Source organism: Echiichthys vipera (assembly GCF_963691815.1).
Source record: "Echiichthys vipera genome assembly, chromosome: 21".
NCBI lineage: Eukaryota > Metazoa > Chordata > Actinopteri > Perciformes > Trachinidae > Echiichthys > Echiichthys vipera.
Window position 1 is genome coordinate 16,737,038 of NC_139846.1, and position 14,762 is coordinate 16,751,799.

Here is a 14,762-nt window from a genome sequence, read left to right on the forward strand (position 1 = left end):
CTCGAGCAAGCTTTCAATTTTTTTATTAAAAAGATAGCTTTTCTGGTTTGTGAGTGTTCTAAATGAAACAGTGTGAGTAAAAGAGAGACTGAATCTTCCGCCCTGATTGAATCTGAAAAAAATGAATAAACTGGTAGCTGTAAGAAACATATGCCTAATCAGACAATAAGCTGGGTGCCAGACACACCATTGATTTCAAACTATCTCTCTAAGCAGCCTCAGAGGCGCAAACCATATCCACCTTATGATATTGACCCTGCCTCTAACAAATATGCTTATATTTATATTGCCTTTCTGACTGAGACAATGTACAACCTCTCTTTGGATGGATATTGGATCATACACACATGCTTACCTCCAAATTCAATATTCATTCTCTCGCACTTGTGCTTTATCTTTGAAGTAAATATTTATGCTGTTTAGCACGCAACAATAATATAAAAAAAAAAAATCTCCCAAAGACTACATTGCCTTGCGTCAAAAATCAATGATAAAATGGGGGCGCAAGCTCTGTTTTCTAGGTCACATTTGAATATTTCTTTTAGAGGTATTGATTTGTTTTGTGTGACCTACCCGGGCCCATTCTTTGTAATTAAAAGAGAGAGAGTGGGAATGTGACTGTGGGGGCTATCTCAGTCGTGTGGCATTCCCAGTTGGTGTATATGTGTGCGCAAGTTTTATATTGGTGTGTTTGTGCGCAGCTAATGAATGAGAGGCAGTCATGATGAAGAGGGGGTGGAGATGGACCTTAAGGAAGATTTATACTGTGTTGAGTATTCGTGTGTGTGTTTGCGTGTAGGTGAGAGTTTATGCTGTGTGTGTATTGCAATGGAGTAGATTAATTTTACTATATAACATTTGCCCTATTATCCAGACTTTGTCTCCCTAACCAGAAGCTTTTACTTCAGACGAACCAAAGCAGACAAAGGACTCCAGTACAAAGAAGCAACAGGACAGTCTGCATGATTCCATGGTTATGAGTGTGTGTGTGTGTGTGTGTGTGTGTGTGTGTGTGTGTGTGTGTGTGTGTGTGTGTGTGTGTGTGTGTGTGTGTGTGTGTGTGTGTGTGTGTGTGTAAGGGAGAAAAAAGAGAGAGAGATTGGAAAGAGATGTATCCTATGCCTAAACATCCTATTCCACATAGTTATGAAGATTGCTTGTGTGTGTACCCATGTGAAGGCGTACATGTATGTCGCCAGGCTCTTATACTTATGTACGTATATTTTGCATATCACCATATCATGGTTGTCATTGTCGATAGAACGATAGAGTCCAATTTTAAAGCTGCAGTCGGCAAGTCGGGCAGAGCGAGTTGACTCAGCTCTCCACAAGTGCTCCTCTGTGTGCGTGCACCAGATTCCTGTGAATGCGCCCATGTCTTCTCTCTCTCACAATAAACGGCATGGAGGACATGCTACTTGGAGGTAGACTGGATAACTTAGTCATAGATAGCAATTGCTAACGTAATTTAGCGTATGCCTAGCGTGAGACGAGTGCCTGTGATATGGTAACATGCATGAGCGGGGAGGTAAGGGTGGGAACTGTACCTGAGAGTCAGCTCTCACACAGCCCTGCGATGAGTGGACAGGATGACACGGACACTGTGGATTTTTCCAAAACAAATAACAGGCTCTACGTGCACGTAGAGGCGGTATTTTTTCTAAAACCCAATGATTTATGTTGTTCTTTCAGTTCATAGTGTCGGCTTCAGTGAATATGATCAAACAGATGTTACCGACTGCAGGTTAAAGATTAAGAGACTACGGAGCTTGATTATCATTGTAAAAAAAAAGGTCAGAAAAATTGGTCAGAGGCCAGAATTAGAGAACTACTCTCCCTTCATAATCTCTCTTTGCATATCATATGCAGAGCCCGGCCACTGACTCTCAGACTGGACCAATCAGAGCAGAGCTGGATAACACTGTTTGGTACTCCTGCAGGGGCCCAAAATCGAAAAATAAATGAAGAACATAACAACTACTACGTAGAAAAATACATTAAAGAAGTCGAAAATAATAATACACAAGTTGCCCAAAAGGGTTTAAATAGCAAAAGGAAAAAATAGAAACGGGCCAAAATCTGTTATGATACCTAGAACAGGAAAATCAAATATGAACTCCTGGGAGAGTCGATCTAAACATATTCATATTAAATGAAAGAACTGTAGAATCTGTTAACCATATTTTTGTGTGTATTGCTTGCTTTGAGATGATTATTTGACGATGCCTGACGAAGATCTCTGTAAGATCGAAACGTTCAATTCGATTTGCTGGGAACTAGCAATAGAGCGTGTGAACCTTTATGTCTGACATATACATGTTTATGCATTCGCAATATGTTAATAGTTGTTGTGTGTTGTCCGGTTGAAATGGGAATATACAGCTTTGGATATGAACGACAGCTAAATATTTAAACTGTAGATTGCAGCAAGCCTTCCATGTGTGTGTATGTGTGTGCGTCGTTTGTGAGACCTCCCTTTGTGTGTGTCCCGTGTCCCTCTGTCCTTTAGCCCCAGTGTCATCTTCCTCCCCTGTCTCCGGGCCGTCCAGGCCTGTTTGAAGTGGCTATTAGCCAGAAATCAAAGCATGCCATCAAGCCCATCTCAGCCCTGTGCCCTTTTAGAATATTCACCAACGGCCTTTTGTGAGCCCCCTGGAATAAAAATAATCAAAATCAGAACGGACCTTCATGTGCAATAATACTCTGTCTACTCTTATGGCCTCCACTGTCAATGCCATTTATAATTCATGCACCCATACTGATGGGTCCGGGGCGCGTTCAAGAGGTCCGCTCCTTACTGTTCCACCACTGTTCATCAATAGCTGCCGGCCAGGTAGGGGACTTTATTATCGAACAGTGGCCATGCTAGTTTGACGCAAACACTGTTCTATAATTATCAGAACTTCAAAAAGTTTACACTCTCTCTCCCTGCCTCCAACTCCCTCTCTCTGTTTGAAATGGCCTCCCTCTCTCTCTCTTCTCTCTGTTGTTAATTTAAACACTGGCGGTTTCATCCCTCCCTGTAGGTGTCTGTTTTACAATAAAAGGTCATCCTCATTTGTCCGGAGACACAAAAGGGACCACCGTTGGGGCTGAGGTCAGACAATCAGACAGACGGACAGATAAATAGGCAGACGGACAGAGGGTTGGCTGACGCTACAGGCTGGTGCTCAGGATGCAGGAGAGTAGAAGGGAAAAAGAGATAAGAAGGTATGATAGATGGAGAGACAGCGAGGGAGAGAGATAGGGAAAGGCAGAAGGCGTGAGTGAGCGGGAGATGGGGAAGATGGAGAGAGTGGTAGTGGTTGGCGATGGGGCGGGTGGGCGAGAGCGGGGATAGATAACTAATCACGCCATCACCTCCAGCCTTCTTCCTCCTCTCTACTCCTTCTTCACCTCCTCTCTGCTCCTCTGCGGGGATGATTGACGAGAGCACGGTGGACTGAGGTTGTCCCGGTCCCCAGATTAGAAAGCCCTCAAACAAATGAAGCCTGGAAATGCTGCCCTAGGGAGCTGGGAGCCACGGGTAGACAGACAGGACACACACTCTGGCTTAAAGAGACATGAAGATAAGGGAAGGGAGAACCAGAGAAGGAAGAGGGAGGGAGAGATGGGAAATGACATGTTTCTCGGGTTTTAAGGGTATACAGTATGAGGAGAGACAGGAGCTGGAGTAAAAGGACAGGGGATAAGTTTAAGACGAGTTTAAGATTCTAACAAAGAGTGTGAGTGGGGAATAACAGAAAGGTAGAACGAGTGCAGTAGACAGAGACAATTAAACGTGTAAGGTGAGTGAAGGAGAAAAGCGTGAAGTCATATTAATTAGGTTACCTGCAGAGAGAGGCAAAATGAGAAGCTGAGCATGACAAACAGAGGAATGAGAGTGATGGAATAAAGGGAAAGAAAGCAAGAAAAAATGCCTTTACACACCTGTTCTCTTCTTTCTAAGATTACCAACTGCAGATTGTTCCCCTTATGCTCTTCTGCAGATCTGATATGGTGCATTTATCAAAAACAGAGCATCACCCTGTTCCCCTTACCAACCCTGAGCGCATACACACAAACACATGCCCCGTAGCCCCCCCCCCTTCTACCTCTTGAAAAACGATCATCCTCGACCCTGAACCTATTGTTTAAGATTCAAGCATTAGAGGGAAAAAAAAGGCAAAAAAGGGAAAAGACAGGTGATATATGGCCAGATATTAAGAAAAAGTTTGATTTTATAGATGTCACATGACCCTAGCATGAGTGACCTCCATTTTCCCAAATGGCGCAGGTCCAGGGTTTTAATGGAGTCTCCGCAAGCCATATATCAGCACAGCTTGTCTCGTAAAGCTCTCCTCGGACCGACCTCACAAACCACCTCCACCTTTATCGTGACACTTAGGGAGGTTTTCACGAGCAGAAAATAGATGTATTAACAGGGAATGATTTTAATATAGACAGTGGGAGAAAGAAAGCGAGAATGAGGAAGACATTGGAGGATTCTACTGTTTCTGTGTGAGCATATATATATATATATATATATATATATATATATATATATATATATATATATATATATAAACATATATATAAACAGTCTTTTTTTGTCAAGATTTCTCTTTCCGTCCCCTCTCTCTCCATCCCCTCCTGCTCTGTCTCAATCTCTGCTTCCTCCCTCCCACCTCTTCTTCCTATGTCTGTAGAGTGTCACAGTGTTACAGCTAGTCAACATGACACTTTTTAAAGTTTTTGCGAGGAGGCTGACAGAGCACAGAGGAGATTAACCTAGCTGCCTGCCATAGCACCTGTCCCTCTGCTCTCTTTCTTTCCCCTTTAAAAATAACACAGAGGACTACACGAGGCAGCTGCATAGGCCACATTGTGTTAAATATAGGGCAGTGAAACAGTTTGAAACACTTTTATCAAGCACATATTGTGAAAATGTATGTTAAGTGTTGAGGAACAATGATAGGAGCATATGCATGGGAATTTGGAGCATGCAGATCGTATTTAGGCAGTTATTATGCTCAAATGTACAGGAATGCACACACACACACACACACACACACACACACACACACACACACACACACACACACACACACACACCTAGCATGCAAAAGGCTATTCATTCATTTAGTTTTTAGTAAGATAGTACCCAAATGTGTCCTGTATTTGTTTTCTTATGCTTTTAGCCATCTCTTTAAAAAAAGTCTTTAAAATGTGTGAAATGAATAACAGTAGTGGCGATAAGCTTTATTGGTTACATTTCCCAGTGTGTGCTGAAAGCACCGACTGTAGGCATTTATGCATCTGCATTCCTCAGTATCAAAGCCTTTCCCAAAAGACTCCATTTCCTGCAGTGTATTTTTGTAGCTTTGAACACTTCTTTAAGAAACGTGATATGTAATCTCAGTTTTCGTTTGCATCGCACCATAACAGACCTGAGCAGAGGGAAATTATACATTTGATAACAGAACATGACAATAACTACAAATCAAAAAAGTTGTAGTGCAGGCAGGAGCGGCTGCTGCAGTGTATCTGAAGTAAATAGTGAATGACTAGCGAGGCAGTGTTTAAAACACAGAGTGCCCCCAGTCAGAGCCTGCTCTTCATCAGTCAGAAAGGCAGAAATGAGAAATGCATCTGAGCGACGCTTTAAAAGGCAAAGTTCAGTAATTGGGAATGACAGACACACACAAAGCATCCATCACTCATGACCTTTCCATTTCTCCCTCTCTTTCTCTGTTCCCCTTCCCCTGTCTCTCCATTCCGGTCAAGGGCAAGAAAATAAAAAGAAGGAACGGGAAAAGTCGTGTTTTAGATGACTGTCTTTAATCGGTCTTTGAAAGCAGCATTGTGACACCATTAACCTTGAATCAGCTTGAAGTCGACATTAAATAACAATACTTAACATTTTGTTTATGTGACAGGTAAACAGACACAAATATATGCTAAAGAAGGCTACAAAGATGCTTCATTCACAACGTCAGCCGTCTGGATGTGTAAGTCAGCTAACTTTTTGTATCTTTTCAAGAAGCAAAAGACATTAGAATAAATAAAGGGACGCGCATACAAAGAAGACATAGTTCATGTCCCTGTGCTGCGCTTAAATTCTAAGGATAATAGGTTCACGGAAAGTTAACTTGTTCAAATCATGGGATTGCATTTGTCGCAAATTCTCTTTCATGGTCACAGTCTTTATTACCCTCTCTCTTCTTCTGTCTGTCTTACTATATTTCTTTTTCATTCCTTTTTCTTTCAGCTTTGGTAAAATGACCAGGCTGTGCACAAGAAACATGCCCCCACAAGAAACATGCCCCCCCAACTGGCTTAGACATGCACACACACACACACACACACACGGACACACATACACTTCACATCTGGACTTGTGTTTAATTTTACGTCAAAATCCGGACAGGAAGCACCTGTCTAGATGAAATCCTGCAAGAAAGAGAAAGGAAGAAATAGAGAGAAAGGAACAGAGAGAGAGAGAGAGAGAGAGAGAGAGAGAGAGAGAGAGAGAGAGAGAGAGAGAGAGAGAGAGAGAGAGAAAGTAAAAGGGGAATGAAAAAGAGAGGAAAAAAATACACAAAGAAAAGAAAAACATTAATCCATCTGTTGTGGAAATGCATGTCACAGTCGTCACATTACAAGCAACATCAACAAACAGAGCGAAAACCAAATTGGTTTGGAAAAGGCAAGTCATCTGAAATTAACACAAATTTCATCCCCTCTAAATGTTATCGCGTCTGTCTGTGTTTTGGAGCTGAATGCAGGTCATTCTTTTTCTTAGAGACTCAGGGGGCTGCTCGCTAGCAGCTCCGCAATTACGGCGTAGTAAAACTTCCAGATGTGGGATTACTCTTCCCTTCACATTAGCAGATTAAAAGATCACTGTCTGGATAGAGTCACACACCTGTTACAAAGGCAGCCTCGCGTGACATTCATCATCACATTCACTGGTCAACTTGTGGCCTAGAGTGATGTTCGTCTAAAACAATGGCCACTAATGGATGTTAATCATCCTTACATGGATGAATTAAAAGAATGATAATAAGAGAATCACAAATGAGTTGTGCATGGGTTTAATTATGTATTATGGGATCAAAGTGAGAAACTACAGTTGTGTAAAGTAAACTGTGCTTTCATTTAAAGTAAAAAGCAGTGCTCGGTAATGTAAAAAAAGAATATGAACTACCACCACATATGTGATTTTTGAATACTTCCAAAGGAAAAGTCTTCCAGCAGCAAAATACCAGTATTCAGAGGGGCTTAAAATGGATTAAGAACCTTTTTTACTTGAGTCCTCAGATGTTAACGCAACAGCATATTTGATCTAGCCTGAAGATCCTGGAAAAGGCTAAATTTAACAAGTTTACTTTTCGGCAAAGAAAGATGCCACTCTGCATTCTTTGCAGACTTTGATGACTTTAAAAATAGAATCAAGTTAAAGCTACAAGAAGTAAGGAGGGAAAAGTTGACATTTTCTCAATAAGCTATGGTGAGCGCTTAGTACAGTTAGTACATACCACTCAAAAGGGGACATTTCACAGTGAATACATCTCTAAGCCTTGCTGCAGTGTGCTTTTCACCAGTAGAGAGCTTGGCAACATTATTGTTTTCCATGTTTTCCGTGGCAGTTCTTAGATTAACACGGTGGGCTGCATCTTCCACCCGGTCCAAAGCAGCACACAGCGCAACGCACTTGTCATTGCTAGTTTCAGACCAACGCCCAGCGCCCATGTTGTGTAAGTAGCAAATGTAATTGTGCCCATCTGTGTGGTAAGGCCACTGACAATCTTAAGTGCCAGAGATTGTTACAGAACGGCTGAGTACAGAGCGAAGTTAACTCCAAGTTATTACACATGAAGGAGTTACTGACCATCATACGTTGGAGAAAATACTTGAAAACATGAACTGTTGGTCCGTTTAATTGGTGCAAACAGGGTCTAATTTCTCTATCAAGCTATATTCACCTTTTTTATTTTGTAGGTTTCATCTAGTCTTTCTGCATGTATCCTCCTCAGAGGTTTTGAAGCAAGTTAGCAAATCAGACTCTTTTGAAGAAAGCTATGCTCAACTTGTCCACTTCTTAATTTTCTTTTTAAAAGTTATCCTTTATTGTCAAGTCCTTGGAAAAAAAGTAGTTACAGAAGAACCTATTTATGTGGCTTGAATGACATATTTCATCAATTTCAATTTGGCTTCTGCAACGGACAGGAATGAAACTTGAGGGTAACAATTGTTGTAAATGTAGACTTTACTATTTGATTTCAGCCTTACTGTGTGCTGATGATGCTAATATAATAATCTTCAGTCAGCCTCAAGGATTATGTTGGCATAGGGGTAAGCTTTTCTCTGTCAGTGTATCCTATATGACTATTTCATCAATTCGAATGCATCTATTAACATTGCTATGCATAGATGTACATGTCATTTAAAACTTGATAACTTGATCATTCAAATATCTCAAGTAAGGATTGGATAATTGAAAATGTCACGCAAATAAACTCTGGAAAACAGAATTTCTAGTCATTGTCCCATGCGTGCATATAATCTGTCAGTATATGTATTACTGCTAGGAAAAAAAATCAAATGTATATCTATGAAACCTATTACCTACCAAATTTAGCTTCATCTGGATATCCTTAATGACCAAAAAAAATCTCCTGAGGTTTAACATAAAAGGATTAATATATATTTATGTAAGTTGACAATGCAACTTTTAATTAATTCTGAGTATAAACAAGGCGTGGAAATCATTGCCTGTTTTTTGTTTTATCGTGTTTCCTTCAATCTTGGGGGTTGTCTTGCTCTTTTTTTCCCATATTGTCATTGAAATAATACTTGATCTTAAGTCCGATTAGTGAAATTACTCCTTTCCTGTTTCAGATTGAGCTCCGAGACACAGAAGATTACTGACATTCAAAATTACTAACATGCAGTTCGGGGGGGTGGGGGCGTCAGGCAAATCTACTCATGCAATGTTTTTTCAGCACGTCTTTTACATCACATCTGAGACGGAACCTGATGTTTATGTCAGAACGTGTCTGTTAATTGATTCGGTCAGAACTCAGGTCTTTGCTGCGGGTAATGTCCCATCACAAGTGAAGATGCCAGCTGTGGGCCACATATAACCCTGTTCCACTCCAGTGTGCAGCCGTACACTACAAAGTTTAGGTGTGCCAAAGTGTGTTAAGCTCAACACATGCACTCCAGGTGACATCAGACAGCTGCTACCTTGGGTTAAATGTCCTCAAAGGTTGTAAAGGTTGATGCTGCATGCATTCAGTTATGGTCGCAATCCTCACGTAACAGTGAACGTACGGTCATCTGTCTACAATCTTTGTTTCACGGTGTTCTCGAAACAAGACATTGTACAGAAAGTAAAGCAAATATGCTGTTGCATCTAAGAACAAAGAAAGAAATGTATATCTGGACTGTGCTTGGTGATATTAGCTGAGGTATTAACAAGTGCTTATCTCTTGCACTGTGGTCTGTATATGACTGTTTAATGTCTGATTGTGAGCTAAAGAGCCATTAATCAAGTAATTAATTAGTAAACGTTGTCAGTAGATACTTCTAGTGTAACTATGAGGGATGGGAGTAGAAAGAAAAGTCATCAATTACGCACAATCGGAGAGTACGGTCATCAGCAGCAGGAAGACTGAGGTTCGTATTAGACAAAATAAACCCGTATTAACTCTACTGGTGTCCATTACTGTTTCAGTATTTATTTAAAAAAAGATCAATCATTTTTTCTTTACCCAGATCTGATTGATTTAGCAAATGAAGTTAAATTCAAATAAATAGTTAACCTGTTTTTAGAGAGAGAGAGAGAGAGAGAGAGAGAGAGAGAGAGAGAGAGAGAGAGAGATAAAAGGTTGGAGCTTCAGTTTCCTTTGAAAGAAAAATCCACACGTATCAATCTGTGTTCTTCGCTGTATTCCGGTTTTATTTTGAGATTAAATGTTGTAATTGACTGGTCGGTGTGCCTGTCATGTAATAACCTCGCTCGCCTATCTTAACGTCAGATAGCGATTCCTACATTTTGCAGCATGACTTTCAGCAGCCCCCAGAGAACATGCCTAAACCTGTTGCATCCAGCCTTCGGTTTAAGGTGTAGGTGGAGAAAGAATTAGTCAAGCGTTAGGGACAATAAGAGCAAGAGAGCGCATTTCTTTCTAGAGAATAGTGAGTCGTGCCTTGAACTCACCATGCAGCATGTCTTGTGTCTCTGTTGGATTACGGCCTCGTTATGGCTGCTGTTGTTGGAATTGTTTTGTTTGATTTGTTTTCGTTTTTTAAATGTTTTATTCTGGGACGATCTTAAATATTGAGTGTAGAAATGAGTTAAATTCTGCAGGACTGTTTTAGATTGCTGAAAATGTCACCCCGCTGTAGCTGTGACATCTGGCCAGTTACTCTTGCAGTGATAAGAAAAATACAGCAATAAATAAAATTGATGCAGCCTCGCAAGGTACACTTTTCCATTAAAGCACTGTATTTAACTTTGTGTATGCCAGTGTCCTGCATTCACCATAAAAGACCTTTAATGACAGAGATCTGTCATTTTAAATCAGCAAAGATCTAAACTTTAATGGGTTTTAAGATGTGGAAACAGCATATACAAATGCTTTTCAGTGTGTTTAAAAATGGTAACACAAAAACATGTGAATTGTATAGTATTACCAGTATTAGGAGGATAACATTAAGATAGCTCAGATAGTTGTAAAGAAAAAGACAGATTTAGTAATGACCATGGGCATTTCCCTTCTTTCTTTCTTCCCTCCTCCCTTTTTCCTTCCTTCCTTCCTTTCGTCTACTTCAAGGTCAATCGTCAGAGTGAGGCTGTGTGTCACCGCTCCTTTGTCTATTCAGATAAAATTGCTGCATTCATCGTGTGTCAGATAAACCTCAAAAAAGGGAGTGAGGAGGGTATAGTGAGAGAGAGGGAGGGAGGGAGGAAAGAAGAGGGAAGACAGCGGGGGGAAAAACAACACCCCTATCACAGTGTCCTCCAGCCTGGCCCTAGCCTGTTTTTATCTGTCCATGACAAATTCAAGCGTTCACTCTCTCCTTTCCTCTTTCCTCCACGTTTTCTCTTCACCTTATCTACTGTCTCAGCACTGCATCACTTGCCATTTTAGAATAATGTCCCCCCATGTCTATAATGACATTGCCTTTGTGCTTCAGATTACCTTGGGATTTTCAGTAACACCCCCCCCCCCACCCCCAACACACACGGATGCTGGACTAAAGATCCTCTCGCGCACACACAAACATGCATGTGTCAAAGAAAATCTGTCCATAAACCTTGAAAGAGACTAGCCGAATCAAGGCACATCATTGACCAGCACCTTTCTTAATAAAGCCAGGACTTTGGCAAGCAACATATTATTTCTGAATGTCAACACTGGCTTGGTTGATGTGGGGTAAAAATATGGGGTGTCTCCATGTTGAAACATGACAATACACTGAGAATGAGACTTCACAGATTGGATTTGATGAATTGGATATAAGGGCTGACCAGATCATATCAAACTAAGCAACTTTGACTCTTGGATATTTGTATAGTTTTAACTTTCTGGCAGATGATTGAGGGAGGAATCTTTTTTTTTTCATCTTTCAGGTCAGTACATTATACTGATAATAAATCAACGTGCTACTAATCACTTAATGTGGCAAATGCAGTTACATCGAAACATGTATCCAAGCTAAAACAATATTTAATATGTGCATTCAAAATGTTACATCCTAACATTTGCGGCTCGTATTCAATGGTGCAAGTTCTTCCTTTCTATTTTTTTTCCAATAGAGAAATCATTTTCCATCAGGTACCATCAGACATGAAGCAAGTCTTCAGCATGTATTATTTCTGTGCTCTGATGAGCTCCTTAAACTGTGACAGGTCCTTCTCTCCCCTGCCTGGCCATGTCTCTTAATGAGATGGTAATCAGCGAGTCATCAGCAACGGGACCATGCAGGACATATAATGAGAACATTAGGCTGCATACTGAAAGGACCCCCTGCTGGGTGGAGGATCAATGGTCTGGTCTGATGAAAGGTGGATGATGGTTGGAGAGAAAGAGGGAGGGAGAGAGAGGCAGAGAGTTGCGGCGATGATTGTCCAACACATTATTTACTGTACCCACTCATTTAAGTAACACAGATTTATTCTACAGGGAAAATAGAAAAAAGCTTTAACACAAACCAATATCATGTTATTTCTTTTTTTCTTTGATTCTAATTTATGGTTTCAGGGATTTTATTTGACCTTGCTTACTTTAATAACTATTTCTTTAGTTGTGCTCCACAATAGTTTGTTTTTTGCTTTTTGCTCAGCTTATTGGACTGTAGTTTGCCAGCTGTCAGCAACATTATTCGACAGCTCAAGCCATGCACCTGTACTCCATAGGAGGAAGGTTAGTCCAAACTGTCATGATATTTAAGGGAAATCTACACTAGAAAACCTATAATGTGTTTCAGTTTCAAGCTGTGCTACATTAAAAAAAACATGTTGGCTCTTTAATACACCAGTGGTTTAGGTTTTGTTGGGAGGAGGAGCTTCTTTTTTAGACAATTTCTACTGACAATAGATCAGAATGTCATAGAGTTTGGCATGTTGCATTTAGCTTTATGGATGCAGCTGCATTCTCTATGTAATTACACAGGGTAGTTAATTACCATAGATGTGCCTTTGGTTGAGAGCAAGTTAATGCTTGTTTTCTAGGTTCTATAAAAAGGGATTCTGGAAAATATAATGAAAAAATGAATTGGCCGAGTAGTGACACAAGCTTGTGTACACATGGCTAATTTGACCATGGAGTCTTATACAAACAGTTAGAATTTATATACAACAAAATTAAATAAATAGAGATTTGTTCATAGCAACACACCATTCTTAAAATCTCTGTGTGAGGCAGGAATGGTCAAAGATAATATGCTTTCATAACTTAGACTGGCGACAAGAATTTACTAAAGGCTCACAAATATTTCATACTGAAAAAGATCTACTGAAAGTTTTGTTCATCTTTATTAGTGATTACAATTATACAGTACTAGCAAGTGCCTATAGAAAACCACCATTGAGAGAGTACCAAAAGTGTCACCATAGCAAAGAATAACAAGAATCTTGGAAATGATTACTGTAATTCGAAACACTTCGCTCCAGGCTGATGAGCATTCCGCATCTCTTTGTTCCACTTGCTATACATGCAGCTGTTTAAGTGGCACTGGTTTTGGATCCTAAATCCTCAACAATAAAGGATACATTACTTAATTTACTGGACCAAGAGTTTACTCCAAGAGTTAAAAAAGGCATTACACATTACTACGCTGATTTGAGACTCTACGATCAAAAACATGCAATGTAGCTCCGTGAGCATTTATAATGGGCATGTTCTCACTTATTTACAATTATGCAGAGAGGAATAAATGTAGAGAAATAATGGGAACCAGGGTCAACACTGCTTAAATATTTAGATGGGCAGTATGAGAATGGCTGTAAACAAACCAGGGCAATAAAGACTGCATTCGAAGCAATATATGCATGCTTTATGGGGTAATATAAGCAATAGATATCCTAAACTCATCAAAGATCATAAAAAATCACTCAGTGCAAAGCAGCTTCTTTATACCTTCATATTTAAAAAAACAACCATTTTTTTTCTTGCTCAGCTTTAACATTTAAACAGTCAAGCTCATATCCCTTTATTTGTGCATTTGGCCTGATTAGATACAACCATGTCTAATATAGTACAAGGACATAAAAAAGGGATCATAAAAATACCCTTTCAGTCTGAGTGAGCACTTTGGTCACATTCAGTTGTTAGAACGTTTCAGGCACATGTGAAGCAACAGAACATGATAACCCCCACTATGTTGTACATCATAAAAGCTGCTGTGACAATTCAAATGTGGAGGATGAACTCTCCCACTTCAACTTCCCTTTCCCATATAAACCATTTGGTAACCCCTTTATGGATTTCACATATGTATATTCATATTTATGTGCGCTCTGTCTTCTATCATCACTATGAAACACAGTCCCTGTTTGAATCCGGCCATAAAACCGACTGGAGTCACGTTAATTGTCAGACACAGACGCAAGTTCTGATCATAAATGCTGTGCCACATACTGCTGCTTTAAATCACAGACAAATCTATCCCTCCCCTCACTGGTGCCTTCCAAAGTGATTTGGCCTCAATTTGTAATAAAAAAAGACCAGCAGAGAACATGCTGCCAGTGCCGGCGGTAGGCTTCTCTTTTGTGTTTTGCATTTATTCACCTTTTCTCTCGTCGCAGTGACTGACTTTTAATCTAATAAACATTGCATGAGCCCACTGACCAGAACAAAGGGGAAGGAAAAAAAAACATCTTTCTGAACATCTATCAGATCGCTCTTGTTAAAAAAAAAGAATGGGGGGGGGGGGGGGTTCCTTAATAGGACTCGGGTAGGATATAAGGTTTCATGCCAAGATCATAAAATTACTGAGGAATAAAAGCCATTCATTTCACATGACATCACCACCTTCTGAGGATGTGAGCTTCAGCAGCTTCAAAAAGAGGACAAAATGTTTCCTCCACTGACTCCAGTACCGCTGTTGTCTGACAAGACACACAACACAGCAGAACACAGCCTCCCTGCTATGACAAGAGCTTTTGAAATATCCAGTAAAAATGTTATATTCTTAACAGCGTAACTGTCTTGGTACATAGTTTATATATATGATCAGACAGTGAGTGACTCTGCTTGGGGCACATTTGA